The sequence below is a fragment of the Brassica oleracea genome, chromosome C2 (genome assembly GCF_000695525.1).
Source record: "Brassica oleracea var. oleracea cultivar TO1000 chromosome C2, BOL, whole genome shotgun sequence".
In the NCBI taxonomy this organism is placed as follows: Eukaryota; Viridiplantae; Streptophyta; class Magnoliopsida; order Brassicales; family Brassicaceae; genus Brassica; species Brassica oleracea.
In genome coordinates, this window is record NC_027749.1 from 8,178,599 (window position 1) to 8,179,521 (window position 923).

Sequence of the window (923 nt, forward strand, 5' to 3'; positions counted from 1 at the left end):
GACCCTTATCTATTAAGAAATATGAAGACAACGGATTGGGCCCGGGGCGGTCGCACTGCTCGCGCTCTTATATGCTGCAGATAAGATATTTTGACTCACCACAATAAAAAACGTATACTTGCAATGCAAGCAACCAGAAGAAACGTCTTTAAGTTCTTTTCAAGTGATAAAAAAATTGACAAGAAGACCACAAAACTGTAGCTTCCACTCTTCATATTCGTCAGAGTAGCTAGTCATCCAATTCTTCTGGTAGAAGTTTGGTCACGATAACAGCTTCTAATCCATTCTTGTATATTTATCCATGAGACGGACTAACCAGCTTGTTAGCTTTTCTGTATAGACTGCACCGTTAACTTCTCTTCCAAGTAACTCAAAGTTTAAGAACCATTTGGTATAGCTTGGTCAAGAATTTCTACTTTGTTTCCTTGACCAATATTGTAATGACTAATTTATATCTCTGCATACTGATTTGTGTTTGTGGGCAGCTGAGGTTTAGACCCACCAGGCGGTCCAGACCACCAAATTTTTATTTCTTAAAATGATAAAGATTTATATAATTTTCTAAATTTTACAATGCTATAAACAATTTACTACACCGTAATTTACAAATTACAACAACCCAACTCAAGTGAATACAAGAACAACAAAAGAGAAGAAGTAGACCAATTGTTTCTAGGGAAAACACTCTCTTGCACCAGTACTGCATTATGAATTCAATTTAAAACATGCAGAATATTAAAAGTACGTAGCATTGTAAAGGTCATATCATTGACCTACTAGTAATTCATGCAGTTGTATTGTAGCTAACTTATTACCCAACTATTCACAAAACGTATGAATTGATTCTCTTTGTTTAATGAAAAGAGTTAATCACATAGTTGAAACTATTTTACAAACAATAAAGAATAACTTTGAGCAACATT